The sequence below is a fragment of the Desmodus rotundus genome, chromosome 7 (assembly GCF_022682495.2).
Source record: "Desmodus rotundus isolate HL8 chromosome 7, HLdesRot8A.1, whole genome shotgun sequence".
NCBI classification, from domain to species: domain Eukaryota; kingdom Metazoa; phylum Chordata; class Mammalia; order Chiroptera; family Phyllostomidae; genus Desmodus; species Desmodus rotundus.
In genome coordinates, this window is record NC_071393.1 from 37,356,926 (window position 1) to 37,373,892 (window position 16,967).

Below are 16,967 nucleotides of genomic sequence, written 5' to 3' on the forward strand. Positions count from 1 at the left end.
GGGTAAGGGATAATACTCTGTTCTTTGGAAGGCGGTACTTTGCAAAGTGAACATTATTGGTCAGAGAAGGGAGGCTGGATGACTGGGTAAATGAACACAGACTTACTAGTGTAAGTAGAGAAGTCAACTCTTAGCTCATGTTTTGTTGATGGTAGTCAGAGAAGCTGGACTCTCTTGATATATTTGAAGAGAAGCGTTTTTCACTTTCATAATCTATGTAGAGTTAACATTTGAATTTTCTCAACTCATGGGACAGCTTCAACAATAAAAAAAACCCCAGCCTTCTGGTGTGAGTAATAAGTTAATCAACAGAACCCAGCATGTGAATGGTTTGTTCACTAACCAGAAGTGCTTTCATGGGTTGGTGATGTTTCTGAATGCCTAATTGTCAACACTGCCAAAGCTGAGAAGTATACATGAGGCAGCTGATAAAGGAGTGAGGGGGGGAAAGGTGTTGGAGTGGCAAGTTGACAAATATGTCAGATTACAAATTGGATAGTGTGTTGGAAAATAGACCTCTGACAATGGCGGTACATGCTGAGAGAACAGAGATGATTATAGTTGAGGGGATGGAAGAGGAAGGGACTTGAGTATATTTGAATCTCTGTTGGAAAAACAAAACAAAGCCATGCATATATGACACTAGGCACAGAGGACATTGTATTTCTTAGACAGTGGCTGGAAACTAGAGTGTGTATCCTGTGGACTCCATTATAATACAGTGTCAATTAAGATGTATTAAGAATTGTGTACTGAAGACTGGTGTATAGCTGCATTAGTTTGCTAGAGCTGTCATAACAAAATAACAGACTGGGTGGCTTAAACAACAGACATTTATTTTTTCACAGTTCTGGAGGCTGAAAGTTCAAGATCAAGGTAATGGCAGGTTTGGATTCTCCTGGGGCTTCTCCTTGGCTGTGCCCTCACATGGCCTTGTCTTTGTGCGCCTGCATCCCTGGTATTTCTTCCTCTCTTTATAAGGACACCAGACTTGTTGAATTAGGATCTTCACCCTTGTGACCTCATTTAAGCATAATTATCATTTTAATGGTTCTGTCTCCAAATGCATTGAGGGCTAGGGCTTCAACATGTGTATGTGGGGGACACAATTTGGTCCCTAACAACAGTAGTGTAAATACCAACAACTGGACACGATAGAAGCTCAGTTTTGTTTAGAGAAAGGCATAGTGGACAAGAATATAAGAAAGAAAGGGCAAGCATGAGAAAGTTTTGGGAGTTTATTCATGTCGTAATAGTAATCTCAGATCAGTTCTTTGTGTATTCTGACATAATGGGTGCTGTTGAATGCTGTAGTCATCAGGGTGTCAGGCTCTACACTAGATTTTTTTTTCCCCTGGGGGAGGAAGGGAGTCTAGGAGTCAGCTAAGTAATGAAAGAAAAGGGTGCAATAGAAATACCATAATCATTGTAAGGATGGAGTTACTGCTAAACTAGGAAACAGCAAATAGTACTTGTTCCTTTCCAGGTCATTCACAATTGAGTGATTTAAAGTTCCTTATAGGCGTGGAAATATTTACAGATAAAGATCTATGTCTAATGTTAATTTATGCCAAGGATGTTTATTCTTAAAGGCCTAGAAGACATTTCACGAAGTTCTTCAAAATCTGGAGCTTGCACAGAAATACCCAACTTAAAAAATTAATGTAAATTCTCCTAACAAAGATGAAGACACTCAGATTAGGCTTATCCCCCCCACCCCCACTTCCGTCTTGTTCCCTTCACTGTGGTGGTGTTTTTCTATAGTATTACCTTCCTAGTGCCACCCTTTTCGGTTTGGTACATATCTCTTCAGATCGTTATCCATGCATTTACTTATATGTACACACATACGCACTTGTAGGAGGTGTATCATGCTCTTTTATTTATTTATTTTTAGAGAGAGGGGAAGGGAGGGAGAAAGAGGGAGAGAAACATCAATGTGTACTTGTCTCTCGCATGCCGGCTACTGGGAACATGCAACCCAGGCATGTGCCCTGACTGGGAATTGAACTGACGACACTTTGGTTTGCAGGCCAGCACTCAGTCCACTGAGCCACACCAGCCATGGCATCCTCTTTTAAAATAACATAAACTTCTGTCTTTTTTTATATATTCATTTTCAAATACAAGATTTAAAGAACCATTTAGTATTTTATTTTTGAAAGTTAAGGTATTTTTTACATATTGTTAACCTAAATCTTGGAGTGTACAGGTTGATGATTTTATAAAAATGTAAAAAAATTATTTTCAATTAACAGATTTTTAAAAAAGCAGTTTTAGGTTTACAGAAAAGTTAAGCGGAACGTACAGAGAGATCTACTTTCTTTACCCCACCCCTCCAGTTTTCTCTGTTATTAACATCTTGCACTAGTGTTATCTATTTGTTATAAATGATGAGCCAATATTGATACACTACTAATTAGGGTTTACTATTTGTGTCGTACATCTTGTAGGACTCGACAAATGGATAAAGACGTGTCTCCACTATTATAGTGTCCTCCTGATGCGTTTCATTTTCTTAAAATCTGTGCTTCACCTATTCGTCCTTCTGTCCCTTCTCTGAACCCCTGCCAAACTGATCTTTTTCCTGTCTTCATATTTTTGCCTTTTCCAAAATATATTTGGGGAAAAACTGTATGAAGCCTTTTCCGATTGGATCCTGTATTCTTTCACTTAATTACATTTAAGATTCCCCCATATATTTTCATGGCTTGATAGCTCATTTTTCTTTGTCATTGACTAATGATTATTCTGTATATAATCATTATATAATGATTATATCCATGCAGTATGTAATAAACTACATATACATTATATATAATATCCATACAGTATATAATACAATATACTTGTAGCTTGTTTATCCATTCACCTTTTGAAGAACACCTTGGTTGCTTCCAAGTTCTGGCAGTTATGAATAAAGCTGCTGTGAACATTGGTGTACAGATTTTTGTGTGGTTACAAGTTTTCAACTCATGTGGGTAAATATCAAGGAGTAAGATTGCTGGATTGTGTTTAGTTTCGTAAAAAAACTGCCAGATTGTCTTCCAAAGTGGTTTATTTTGCATTTCCACCGGCAGCGAATGAGATTTCCTGTTGCTTTAGATCTTTACCAGCATTTGGTGTTGATACTGTTTTGGATTTATAGCTGTGTAGTAACATCTCACTGTTTTAATTTTCAACTCTCTAATGACATAATATTGAGCATCTTTTCATATGCCTATTTGCCATCTGTATATCTTCTTTGGTGAGGCGTCCAGACCTTTTTTCTCATTTTGCCCATTTTAATTGGGTTGTTTGTTTCCTTGTTAGGTTTTAAAGAGTACTTTTTATATTTTTAATACTAATCCTAATTCAGATATGTTTTGTAAAGATATTCTTCCAGTCTGGCTTGTCTTTCATTTTATTAAGTGTGTTTTTCAGAGCAGAATTTGATTTTAATGAAATACAAGTAAATTTTTTTTCTTGGCTTTTACTTTTAGTTGTGTATTTAAAAATTTATTACCAAACCCAAAGTTGTCTAGATTTTCCCTTGTTCTGTGTTCTAGGAGTTTTATAGTTTTTGTTTTCCATTTAGGTCTGTGATTCATTTTGAAATAATTTTTGTGAGACGTGTAAGGTATACGTGTGCGTGTTTGTGTATTATTTTTTTTCCGTGTATATGTTCAATTGTTCCAGCACCATTTGTTGAAAAGACTGTCCCTTCTCCATGGAAATTTCCTTTGCTCCTTTGTCAAAGATTGGGTGCCTCTATTTGTACGGGTCTTCTTTTGGGCTTTCTTTTCTGTTCTGTTGATCTGTTTGTCTATCCTTTTGGCAATACCAGCTATCTTGATTGTGGCTTTATAATAAGTCTTAAAGTTCTATAGTTTGGTTCTCCAATCTTGTTCTTCTTCTTCAATTTATGTTCCCTATTCTGGATCTTTTGCCTTCCAAATAAACTTTATAATCTGTATGTTATTATCCACAAAATAACTTGCAGTAATTTTAATTAGGAGTGTGTTGACTATGTAGAAGAACTTGGGGAAAGTTTGCATCTTAATACTGAGTCTTCCTATTCTTGAACATGGTATATGTCTATATTTATTGAGATTCCGCAAAGTTTTGTAGTTTTCAGTTTAGGAGTATTTCACATTTTTTTTTGCTAACTTTATTGCTGTGTTTGTGATTTGATTCTATTTGGATGGTATGTTTTTAAAATTTCATTTTTCAAATTATGTCATGTTAGTAGTAGTTAGAATTTACTGATTTGTGTATGCTAACCTTGTGCTTTGTAGTTTGCCTGTTTCTTTGTTTAAGGTCATATTTCTGAAAATAAGATAGTTTTAATCCTTCCTTCCCAATTGTTATACATTCAGTTTTCTCTTCCTTCATGGCACTGGCTGTTCCTCTTGTACGGTATTGAGATGTGGTGAGTGGACATGTCCTTCTTGTTCCCAGTATTTTGTGGTACTGTTCAGTTTCTCCTGCAGATGCAGACTTCCATTTGACATTGAATTTCAGCCTGAAGAAATTCCTTTAGTATTTCTTATATTGTGTATCTGCTGGTGATGAGTTCTGTCAGTGTGTTTGTCGGATAATATTTTTTATTTTAACCTTCATGTTAAAGAATATTTTTGCAAGGTTTTTTTCCTTTATTGTTGACACTCTTACAGATGTCTCTATCCCCACCTACCCCCTTTGCCTACCTCTGCAAGGTTTATAATTCTAGGTTGGAGATGTTTTTTTTTTCTTTCAGAAAATAAAATATCGACTGTATTGTCTTTTAGCTTCTGTTGTTCTTCATGAAAGTCAGCTGTCATTTTTGTTACCCTGAAAGTAATGTGTCCTTTCTCTTTGGATACTTTTAAGATTTTCTACTTATTTTTTGCCCTGGCTGGTGTGGCTCAGTGGATTGAGCACCGACCTGTGAACCAAAAGGTCGACGATTCAATTCCTGGTCAGGGCACCTGCCTGGGTTGCGGGCCAGGCCCCCAGTTGGGGGCGTGCAAGAGGCATCTGATTGATGTCTCACACACATCTGTGTTTCCCTCCTTCCCCTCTCTCTAAATAAATAAATAAAATAAATATTTTTACTTATTCTTTATTTTAAGTAGTATTACTCTGATGTACCTAGGTGCAGTTTTTTTCATTGTATTTATTTTGTTCATGGTTTACTGATTTTTTTTGATCTGTGTATTTATATTTACATAAAATTTGGAAAATTATGCTAATATCTCTTCAGATATTCTGTTCCATTTTATTTTTCATTTCTTTCTAGATTCTTTGATATGCTTCACACAGGTCTCTGACTCTAATCCCGAACTTTTTTGTTTAATTTTTTTCTCTGTGCTTTAGTTTAGATAATTTCTATTGATCACTTGAATCCATTGCTGTTTTCTGTATCTTGTGTGTCAAGTTTATGCAGTAAACTTTTAAATTTCAGATACCGTAATTTTTAGTTTGAGAATTTCCATTTGGTTCTTTTTCTGAGAGTTTCCATTTCTCTGACAAAAATACAGGGTCTGGCACAAATAACTCCCTCATAGCCCCCTTTTTTTTTCTTGACAAAATCTTAAAAATTTTTTTAAAAAATATTTTATTAATTATGCTATTACAGTTGTCCCATTTCCCCCCTTTATTCCCCTTTGCCCTGCACACCCCCCTCCTAAAAGCATTCCCCCTCTTTAGTTCATGTCCATGGGTCATACATATAAGTTCTTTGGATTCTACATTTCCTATACTATTCTTAACCTCCCCCTGTCTATTTTCTACCTACCATTTATGTTTCTTATTCCCTGTACCTTTCCCCCTTCTCTCCCCCTCCCACTCTCCTGCTGATAACCTTCCATGTGATCTCCATTTCTGTGATTCTGTTTCTGTTCTAGTTGTTTGCTTAGTTTTTGTTTTTTTAGGTTCAGTTGTTAATAGCTGTGATTTTTTTGTCATTTTACTGTTCATATTTTTTATCATCTTTTTCTTAGATAAGTCCCTTTAATATTTCTTATAATAAGGGCTTGGTGATGATGAACTCCTTTAACTTGACCTTATCTGGGAAGCATTTTATCTGCCCTTCCATTCGAAATGATAGCTTTGTTGGGTAGAGTCATCTTGGATGTAGGTCCTTGCCTTTCATGACTTCAAATACTTCTTTCCAGCCCCTTTTTGTCTGCAAAGTTACTTTTGAGAAATCAGCTGACAGTCTAATGGGAACTCCTTTGTAGGTAACTGTCTCCTTTCCTCTTGCTGCTTTTCAGATTCTCTCCTGATCTTTAATCTTGGGTAATGTAATCATGATGTGCCTTGGTGTGTGCTTCCTTGGGTCCAACTTCTTTGGGACTTTCTGAGCTTCCTGGACTTCCTGGAAGTGTATTTCCTTTGCCAGATTGGGGAAGTTCTCCTTCATTATGTTTTCAAATAAATTTTCAATTTCTTGCTCTTCCTCTTCTCCTTCTGGCACCCCTATGATTCGGATGCTGGAATGTTTAAAGTTGTCCTGGAGGTTCCTAAACCTCTCCTCATTTTTTTGAATTCTTGTTTCTTCATTCTGTTTTGGTTGAATGTTTATTTCTTCCTTCTGCTCCAAATCATTGATTTGAGTTCCGGTTTCTTTCCCTTCACTGTTGGTTCCCTGTACATTTTCCTTTATTTCACTTAGCATAGCCTTCATTTTACTTTTCAGAGCCTTTATTTTTTCCTCTAATCTGTGACCATATTCAACCATTTCTGTGAGTGTCCTGATAACCAGTGTTTTGAACTCTGCCTCTGATAGGTTGGCTATCTCTTCGTCACTTGGTTATATTTTTTCTGAAGCTTTGATCTGTTCTTTCACGTGGGCCATTTTCCTTGTCTCCACACACCTGTCGCGTAGTAAGGGGCAGAGCCTTAGGTGTTCACAGGGCGGGGCCACCCACGTGGCTGCATTGTGGCACACTATGTGGGGGAGGGTCCTAGAGGGAACGATACCGCTTGCTCTGCTTTCTGCTGGTTTTCAGTCACTTCCCCTGCTACCCACAAGCAAATTTGGCCTTTCTGGTGCTGATTCCTGGGTGGGTGGGTTTGTGTATGTTCTAGGCCCCTGTGGGTCTCCAACGAACTCCCTTGTGAGGCTGGGAGTTTCTCCCGCTCCCTCAACCCCCAGAGGTGTTTTCAGTCAGAGGCTTGAGGCTGGAGCCCTGGGTTGCACGGTCTGTCTCGCTCCCAAGTTGTTCCTCCCGGCGTATCCGCGCGTGAATGTGGGACCTCTGGATCTGCCAGCCACTGCCTCTCGGGATCTGCTAGCTGCTCCTTGCCGGCCAGCCGCCCTCTTGCCCGCCCGGGTCCTCCAGCCACCACCTTGCCGAGAGTCCTGTCCCTCCAGCTGCCTGTCTCTGTCCCTCCTACCTGTGTGGATGAATGTTTCTTCTTTAACTCCTTGGTTGTTGGGCTTCTAAGGAGTCGGGCAACTCCTTGGTTGTTGGTTGAAAGTTCGATTTTCTGTCAGTTCTGGTTGTTTTTTGTTTTTAAATTTGCTGTCCTCTTGGTTGTGCAAGGAGGCTGGGTGTCTACCTATGCCTCCATCTTGGCTGGCAGTCTTTTTACAAAATCTTTTACTACAAAATCATCAGCATGTAACTCTGTAACACAACAATATCATACTCAAGCAAACCGTACAACATTTTAGGTGAAATGTTCAAATTAAAACTATAAATTATTACACCCATATTACTACTACCTTACCAACCACACTCAAGCAGGCGTTACTTCTACTAGACCCTGCATATTAAATCCATATTTTCCTCAAAAATTTTTTAATAAGATTTTATGAAGTCCTCACTAATTCCCACATCTGGGTCATGTGTTGGCTTTATTTTGACTTTTTTCTCTTGCCTACTGGTCACATTTTTATGATTCTTCAAATATCTTATAATTTTTATTATATATATATAAGAACAGTGAGAATGAAATTTATTACTGCTTCCTCCTGTAAAAAGACATGCTGACTTTTTGGACAAAAGGGTTAGAGGCTAATGTTTCTTTACAATATGGAATGAAAGCATAACTGGCCTGGGTTACAGCTATAGTTAATTTTGGTTTCCTGTGTTTTGAGTATTGATTTAGTCTCCACTCTACAATGGAGCTTGGGATTTAAGTGCAGCTGGATCACAGAGAATTCTTGGTTTTTCACTCTCCAGAGGACCCCACCTTGCTGCCCTGGTCTGCCCCTAGATATGTGCACTGATGCAAACTCTATGACATTTGACTAGGGAAGAAGTTTTAGATTGTATTGATTAGCTTTACTTCTGGAACTCCTCTGGATTTTAGTCTAAACATCATATTGGGTGATAGAGTTGTTTTAACCCTTTGCTCACAATGGCCTTAGAATTGAAAGTGGTCACTCTACCTAGAGAGAGTGTGTCCTTCTGTGGATTTGAGTTTATTTAGACTTGTGTTCTCAGCTCTCTAGTGGGTTAAAAATTGATTTTGTATTTTGTCCAGGTTTTTCTTGTTTTTATAGTGGAGTGACTCTTGTGACCTTCTATAGTCTAATTGGAAGGAAAATCCTCAACGTGACATTATTTTATTAGTTGAGTTAAAAATTAGTTAAAAATTGTTGCCCTGGCTGGTGTGGCTCAGTGGATTAAGTGCTGGCTTGTGAACCAAAGGGGCACTGGTTCGATTCCCAATCAGGGCACATTCCTGGATTGCTGGCCAGGTCCCCAGTGGGGGATGCGGGAGAGGCAACTTCACGCTGATGCTTTGTTCCCTCTCTTTCTCCCTCACTTCTCCTCTGTCTAAAAATAAATAAATAAAATATTTAAAAGATTAGTTTAAAACTGTATTAGTTTCTTTATTTGTATAGATTGAAAAGGTGGTTGGTGTTCTGTGAATTCTTTAATAGCCTTAACAGATTTGCTGGCATGCTCAATTGATTTAAACTTTGCTTTCCTTCCCATTTCCAGTGAAGGTGATATATTAGGGGGTCCCCCTCCTAATAAAAACAACGGAATTATCTTCTGGAAGGTGGGCTCCTTGTAGTATAGGCTGCCCCCACTAGGTGAGTTCTAGGAACCCATCTGTATCAGTGTACCAGCTGGTGTTGTGAGAGGCTGCATTTGGCTTCAGTGAATTTTTTTTGAAGACATTTAAAAAAAATTTTATTTATTTATTTTTAGATAGAAGGGAAGGGTGGGAGAAAGAGAGGGAGAGAAACATCAATGTGTGGTTGCTTCTTGCGTGCCCCCTACTGGGGACCTGGCATACAACCCAGACATGTGCCTTAGACTGGGAGTCACCAGTGACCCTTTGGTTCACAGGCTGGCTCTCAATCCACTGAACCAAAGCAGCCATGGGTATACTCTTTCAACGCATTTTCCCATTTCATGTTGGGTGATTTATGAGTGCACCTGCCCACACTGTGCTGAATGTTCAGTAGTTTTTGACCAAAAATGGTGTGGACCCTATGCCCCACCCTCCTTATTCACCCAGTCTCACCCTGAACAATTTTTTTTGTTCCCCCTGGATGAAAAAAGTCCTCAAAGGGAAACATTTTGATGATGTGGAAGAGGTGGGGAAAAAAAACAACAGAAGCACTACAAGGCATCAAAATGGACGTGTTCAAAAACTGTTTTGAGCAGTGGAAAAAACATCTTGATAGGTGTGTCGCATCAAATGGAGAGTACTTTGAACATGACCAAAGTTTAAACATGTAAGAATAAATACACAATTTTTTATGAGTGAATTCTGTTTTTTTGGGACTCCTCTTGTAAATTATAGTATGATTACTTTTTATTATAGCACAGGAATGCTTAGTCAAATTTAATTATCCGTCAATCTTTTTTTTTTCTGGATTTTAGCTTTTATGAGTAAAAGGCAGGTGGTGTGAGGATAGGTTTTTGTTAATCGCTCTTTTTCTATTACAAGGGCTGAGTCCAGCAGTTGGGGAAGAGCCCATATGACCTGCAGAGTCTAACATATTTACTGTCTGGCCCAGTACAGAAAAAGTTGGCTGACCCCCTGCACTAGACCATGGTTAAGTGCCAGTATTGAAAGTTAAATAACCTGTCCTAGGTCATACAGCCACTTCTGCTTTAGCTATGTTTTTTCATAACTTTGTGGATAGTCTTTTAATTTAAGCAGTCTGTAGTACCAAATTTACATAGTATTTGTCATTGTTGGCATTTCCTGTTGGTCACTTTTTGTTAGCAGTCACCTTAATCCCATCTGTCAAAGTGATCCAAATACTTGGTTACTGTTTTTTGGTGTTTTTTAAAAATTATTTATTTATTTATTTTTTAACTCTGATGGGGGCTTTTGCTATAAAATCATTGCCAGGGTGAACCACTGCTAAACAGCTAATCCCAGCTGTAGTTTATGTAGCTTTTTGTTTTAATCAGAGTGTGGCCTTCCTACTCTAAATTTCTTCTGTTCTTATGAGACTGTTACTGATATTTTAATTTAGATTCCCTTGAGATGTGAACAAATGTGATAGGTTGGCTGTATGAATAATTTATTAGGACGGGGGGATGCCTAGATCTAGTTGCTGTTGCCTAATGAATTCCTTGGCTATGGTGTTACGATGTTTCATTGGCCTTGATAATTGCATTGGTAGTTGCTTGAGATGGGTAAGATAGGTACACTTTTTGATTCATCTTAGTTACAGTAGCCACTTAAGTGATCTTTAAGTCTTTGAAGCAAGTGTTGCAAGCTGTTGGTCTTGGTATAGGTATTATGATATTTAGAGGTAAATACTTGGACTTTAAAAAAAAAGATTTTATGATTTTATTTATTTATTTTGGAGAGATGGAAAGGGAGGGAAGAAAGGGAGAGAAACATCGATGTGAGAGATTCATCAATTTATTGCCTCTTGCATGCCCCCAATCGGGAACCTGGCTGCAACACAGGCATGTGCCCTGATGGGGAATCAAACCAGTGACCTTTTGGTTTGCAGGCCGGCACTCAATCCACTGAGCCACACCGGAGCAGGGTGGATTATTTTAAATTTAGTAAATAATGTTTGGTCACACTTGATGGGTAATAGCAGTGTCTTAGTGGGAACAAATGGTTTGCTATATTTCTGCAAATATTCATATTATTAGAGGATAATACTATGAAAATAGATTACTAACCATGACTGATTTATAATAGGAAAGGTAAGGTATCTGATCGTAGGTAAGTAATGGAATACTCTATTATTACTATTATTGTTATTGTTATTATTATATTAATAAAACTTGCCAACATGTAGTGGGCTGCTTACTGTGTGCCAGATACTGTTTTACATTCTTTTTATATGTTAACTTATTTATCTCTCATACTAACCCCATGAGGACATTGAAGTACATGCCTGAAGTCAGTCAGCTACAATCATAAATCAAGCACAGAAATGGTCACATATGATTTCCATAGTTAAAAATCTATAGGTCTTTTCTGTATCTTTATCTGACTACACTTGCCACTTCTTAAAATACTTCTCTTTCATGACCCTTTAGGTGGTTTATCCTCTTCTTCAGTTTCATTTGAAAGTGGTGATAATAGTGCTTACCTTCCAAAGTTGTTCTGAGATTTAATGACTTAAATGAACAGTTTGGCATATAATAAGTATTCTAAGGGTTAACCATTATTGCTATTACTACTACTACCACTCTTACTACTATATGCTTCTAAGTCATTAGCTGCTCTATTTTTGACTCTCCTTTCTTTCTCTCCCAGACCACTAAATATTGGCAACACACAGGGCTTGGTCCTAGTTCTATGTACGGTCTCTGTGAGTTCATCTAGTCTGATTGCTTAAAATGCCAACCCCAAGTGGATGATTACCAGATGTACATTATCTCTAGCCTTTTCCTCATTTGGTTTTCAGCCTGTATATCCAACTGTTTACATGACATTTGTATTTGCATGTTCTGTAGGAATTTTAGACTTACTATGATTAAAGGCATACTAAGTCATATTTCCTTCTCCCTCCCAATCAATAGCAAAAACACCACCTACAAATTAACATAAACAAACCTGTTTTTTCTCTTCCCTGTATTAGTAAATAGAATCACTATTTACCCAGTTGCTTTTAGTGGAATGAGCCTAGGTGTTGTGTTTGTTTATACATGTAATCTGAGTCGGCTGTATGGAATACGTTTACTAGACTGTTTCAGTGAGTTCAGAATACACACTAAATCTGTCCACTTCTTTCTGTCTCCATTGCCACTGCTCTGTCCAACATCCATCGTCTTTGCCTGGACCACTGCAGCAACCCCCTGATTGGTCTTCCTGCTTCTACTCCTCCCTCTAATCCATTCTCTTTCAAGCAATTGGAGTAATATCTTAAAAATATAAATCAGGTCATATGACTCCCTGTATCCCAAAGCAAAACAAAATGCCCAGAGTCTTTCTGTTACCTTTAGAATGAAATCCCAGATTATAAGGTAGCACACATTCTAACCCCTTCCTCTCTCTCATTTTACCATATCCCTCTTTGAATACTTTGCTTCAGACACACTAACCTCCTGTTTCTTTCTTATTTTGTCTTTTTGTACGACTTCCTCCTCTTAGCTTGAAGTATTTTACCCATACGTTAGCAGTTTGCTCCTCCAGGTTGCATAGGCTTCTCGCTGCCTCCCAGAGGCTTCTCTGAGTGTTACTGATAACTAAAATAAGCATACCTAAGCCCTCTAGTATAATGATAGACGAGCCGCCTCCCACAGGCCAACTCTGGCAGGTGGCCTGTGTTTGTACTGTCTGGGAGCTAAAAATGGCTTTTAGATTTTTTAAACATTTTAAAGAGTAAAAGAAAACACGCACAAAAAACCTCTGAATATGTGACTGAGGCCTTATGTGACCCACAAAGCCTAAAATACTTACTGCCTGGTTCTTTACAGAAAGAGAACTTATGGATATCCAAAAGTACTTTGTTCCTTTGTTTCTGTGGTATTTTTTTGTTCTTAGAATGCTTAACTGTTGAAAAGTTTTGGAATGTTGGTTAAGATCTCTGTATTGAAGGAATTGAGCAACAACAGTTAATAAGAGGAACATTAGAATCATTGTTCAAGGGGCAGAAAGGCGGCACAGATAAAAAAGTGTAGTAGGGACAAAGACTAGAGAGTGTGGGACTTCTCCCACAGTGGACAAGACAGGCGGCCTGTTAAAAGGATCTGCTGCTCTCATGACTCTGAAAGCCCCTCAGAGTCATTCACGTGGGGGATTCAAATCTGAGTTTCAAGTGTGCCTGTGAAACCGTTCAGGTGATTAAGAGTGTGCATATCTGAAAAGCCACTAAGTACCTGAAATGTGTCACATTGTGGGAGCGTGTGTTCCCTGGGCAAAGTAGTAGAGTGAAAGATACTCCTAGGGTTTAAGAATATGGAAAGTGCTGTTGAATCTCACAGCATTTTGATGGACACTTTATAGTCATTACGTATCTGTCTTGTCAACAAGACCTCCAAAATGCGCATTTATGGAGCTCGTAAAGAGAGCAACCCATAGATGAACTTCCCTAATCTTTTATTCTTACTGAAAATCAAAGGAAGAGATGCTCAAATGAAAGGTAGCTTGAAAAAACTGAAGGAGCAAAAATTTATGAATAAGTAAATTAAGAAAGGTGTCTCTTTTTCCAAACTTACTGCTGAGTGTGCTGTATGTCACCACTGTCTGTCACTTTTCATGCTCTCCTGTCTACTTCAGCAGCCTGGTAAGTGGCTCACGACAAGCTACATGATTGCTTATGAATCCCTTTTCTATTATTGATTCCATTGACAGTAGGGACTCTGAGGTACAGCCCTTAGTACTAAGGGTTTCACATACTTATTCAGCAAACATTTTTTTCTTTTTTATCCTCACCTGAGGACATTGCTCTGGGGGGCGGGGTGGAGACAGACAGACATGTGAGATACCCGGGTTGTGAGTTCAATCCCCAGTAAGGGCACATACCAGAAGATTAGTTGCCTTCTGGTATGTGCCCTTACTGGGGATTGAACTCACAACCCGGGTATGTGCCCTGACCAGGAATTGAATCTGCAACCTTTTGGTCTACATGATGACACTTCAACCAACTGACCCACACTGTCCAGGGTGTTCAGCAAATATTTTTTGAGTTTTTACTAGGTATAGACATTGTGTAGCAGATAGAAAGACAAAGAAACTGCCATCAAAAAGCTGTAGACTGGTAGGGGAGACCAGCGAATAATCACTAAGCAATTAGATATGCAATTTTGGAGTTTAGTGGCAAGGCAAAGCTCAAACATTGCATAGAAGCATTGCATTCCTATTGCATAGAAGCCTTTCTTAGGGCCGCAGTGTACTTCCTGGTCTCCTTTATTACTCACCAGTCCTCATGCTAGAGAAAAACCTAATGTGAGGTAGAGTGGGGTCAGACTTGATCTTTACTCTCTAAAAGCTTTTGATTTCATAGGGAATATGACATTTACCTTATAAAATGTAATATAAGGCAGTTTATAAAAGGCAAAGTAAATGGTGGTTAAGAACCCAAAATCTAGGGCTAGACCTAGAAGTGTCCTAGCTGTGACATTTACTGGCCTGTGACCTTAGACAAGTGCCAGCCTCCATGTGCTTCAGTTTCTTGATTTATAAAATGGGGATGATAATAGTATACATTTAATTAGGGTTTTTATGAGACTTAAAGTGATGTAAGCACATAGTAAATGCTATATGAGTGTTTGTTGCTGTTCATTTTAACTGTTGTCACGTTTCTCATTTGTGATGGGTGTAGTGTGTTGGCTAAGAATTTGGGATCTGGTTCCTAACCCCAGATCATCCACATACTGGTTATATTTTCTTGGAATCATCATACGACCTTTCTGGAATTGGTTTCTTCATCTGTGAATGAGGATAATAGCACACATTTCTTATTAAATGAGGTAGTATAACGTACGCAGCACAGTGTCTAATTATCTGCTCAATAAAGATGAGATATTTTTCTTCAAGCTATAAATGAAATAAAATGTTGCAGAATTTCAGAAAAGTGAAGTACCATTCACTTAATACATCTATTTAGAGTATGGAAGCTGAGGGAGAGAGCTCTTTGAAGTACAGTTTCCTTTTCATGAGTACTGTGGAAGGGTGTTTGATACTGCATATATCATTGAGATAGCAAAAGGAACCTCGGAATCAATGACCTGGGAAAAATCACTTATAATTTTGAATTAAAATAGAATTTTTGTATTTTCATTAACAATTGCAGAATTCTTAGCTTTTCTGTCAAATAATCCATTGTATTATAATTATGAGTAAATGCAGCTTCAACCTGAGTCTCGGCTTCTCACCTTCCTCCCTGAACAACATGAGTTCAGCACACGCTCCAGCTTCTCCACAAGCTACCAGACCCTGGACTCTGTGCAGTCGCCCAGCTACCAGGTCTGGGTGGCCAGCAGTGTGGCCAGTGTCTCTGCAGGTGCCGGGGGCTCGGGCTCCCGGATGTCCATGTCCCACTCCACCAGTGTGCGGGGTGGCTGGGGATCTGGGGGCCTGGTGGGCACAGGGAGCATCCAGAGCAAGAAGGAGACTATGCAATGCCTAAATGACCATCTGACCTCCTATCTGGACAGGGTGAGAAGCCTGGAGGCTGATAATCAGAGACTGGAGATCAAAATCTGGGAACACTTAAAGGAGAAGGGACCCAGGTCAGAGACTGGGGGCATTATTTCAAGATCATCGAGGACCTGAGGGCTCAGATCTTTGCAAATTCTTTGGACAGTGCCCGCATCGTTCTGCAGATTGACAGTGCCCGTCTTGCTGCTGATGATTTCAGAGTCAAGTAGGAGATGGAGCTGGCCATGCACCAGTCTGTGGAGAATGAAATCAATGGGACCCGAAAGGTCACTGATGACACCAATATCCTTCGGCTGCAGCTGGAGACAGAGATTGAAGCTCTCAAGGAGGAGCTGCTCTTCATGAAGAAGAACCACGAGGGGGAAGTAAATGCTCTACAAAACCAGATTGCCAATTCTGGGTTGACCGTGGAGTTGGATGCCCCCAAATCTCAAGACCTTAGCAAAATCATGGCACACATCCAGGCCCAGTATGATGAGCTGGCTCGGGAGAACTGAGAGGAGCTGGACAAGTACTGGTCCCATCAGATTGAAGAGAGCACCACAGCGGTCACCCTGCAGACTGCTGAGATCGGCGCTGCTGAGATGACACTCACGGAGCTGAGATGTAAGGTCCAGTCCTTGGAGATCGACCTGGACTCAATGAGGAATCTGAAGGCCAGTTTGGAGAACAGCCTGAAGGAGGTGGAGACGCACTGTGCCATGCAGATGGAACAATTCAATGGGATCCTGCTGCACCTGGAGTTAGAGCTGGCCCAGACCCGGGCAGAGGGGCAGCGCCAGGCCCAGGAGTATGAGGCCCTATTGCACATCAAGGTCAAGCTGGAGGCTGAGATTGCCACTTATCGCAGCCTGCTGGATGAAGGGGAGGACTTCATTCTTGTCAGTGCCGTGGACAAGAGCCCCTCCTTACAAACCATCCAAAAGACCACGACCTGCAGGATTGTGGATGGGAAGGTGGTGTCTGAGGTCAACGACACCAATGTTTTGAGGCATTAAAGGCAGCAGAAGTGGGGCACCCCACGGCAGGGCAGGAGGCCAATGAAAAGTTTATTGAAAGATAAAAATAAAATAGTAATTATGAGTAAATGTTAGCAGGTTACTACAGAGTAGAAAATTTGCTGAGTAAAACAATATAAACATTTTTTGTAGTCTTTTAGAATGAGTAAACATGTTGAAGCTTCTGGAATTTTATTAATTAAATGGATAAAAGCACAGGAGCTTCATAAGCATTCCATCCATATTATATTGGTAAATTAAGAAAAAAAATCTCATTTTATAAACAATGGAAATATAGCTTGAAGAGAGGAAGTTTTTAAGTTATTTTAAGCATCATGTTTTGGTTATAGTCTATATGGTGGACTATGTCCTAGTAGAATGGCAAAAGGTCAGTTTATTTTGAAATTATGAAAATAATGTAATATTTAAAACAAATCTTTGGAATAATAT

At 39.2% G+C, this 16,967-nt stretch overlaps 1 protein-coding gene and 1 pseudogene across 14 annotated transcripts in view; both read left to right on the forward strand.

Moving 5' to 3' along the window:
* The window catches only part of MYO9A (myosin IXA), a 277,361-nt gene that overhangs the window by 19,792 nt on the left and 240,602 nt on the right, over positions 1–16,967 (forward strand). The window lies entirely within an intron of this gene.
* LOC112301679 (keratin, type I cytoskeletal 18 pseudogene) lies at positions 15,202–16,517 on the forward strand (annotated as a pseudogene).